We start from the raw sequence: 863 nt of genomic DNA, 5'->3' as shown, positions 1-863 counted from the left end.
TGGCAGAGCCTGAGCAGAGGGTGCAGGGAGTAGGGTGAGGTGCTGGGGACCATTTTCTATCCTGTTACTGCAGGTCCTATCAGTTTGAAATGGTCTGTAGGGGCACATCCGAGCAGATTTAAGTCCAGAGGGTACAGCTGAGGAAGATACGGACAAGGAAGAATCTATGAAGGAAGAATACAGAAAAACCTTCCTAAAAAATAAAATAATAATAATAATAATAAACAAACACGGAACCTATTTTTTATTGACTGTATTAGTAAATTCAAATACCACAGGTCTCCCAGTGGAACATGTGAAAATCTGGCTGTGCAAAACCTCCCTGCATTTTGTCATTGCACTTTTGGGAAGTCACTGGGCAGTGCAGCCCTACCCAGCTGATCCTGGCTGGGCTCACCCCTGGAAACATGGCGTGGAGGGAGAAGGCAGCCCACTGACAAAGGAATTTGGCTACTGAAAAATGCCTCACTAAATAAATCCCTCCAGACTGGGAAGAAATTTGACATCACTGGAAAGAAAGATTAGGAATGACTAAAAGTTTTTGCTTCCTTTCTCCTTGTCAAAGATATGCTTCTTCTGAGTGAGGATCTAACCTGGGGAGCAGACACAGAGCTTAAACAAGATTTCTGAAGAAGAAAAGGAGAGGGAAAGCTCTGGGAAAATATCGTAAACATAACTTTGAAAACGATGGATCAAAAATTTCAAAAAGCAACTCAGATACAGCACTAACCCAGCTTTGAAAATGAAAAAAGACTTGCTTCACCTCCCAGAAAACCAAAAAAAAACAACAAACCACCACCATCACCACCAACAACAAAAAAAAAGCTTCTGTCAACACATAAAGCAAGTGTGGTGCAGTAAGA

This window comes from Aythya ferina (assembly GCF_964211825.1).
Source record: "Aythya ferina genome assembly, chromosome: 9".
Taxonomy (NCBI): Eukaryota; Metazoa; Chordata; class Aves; order Anseriformes; family Anatidae; genus Aythya; species Aythya ferina.
The sequence above is the reverse complement of the archived record's forward strand: the minus strand, read 5'-3'. Positions refer to the sequence as shown.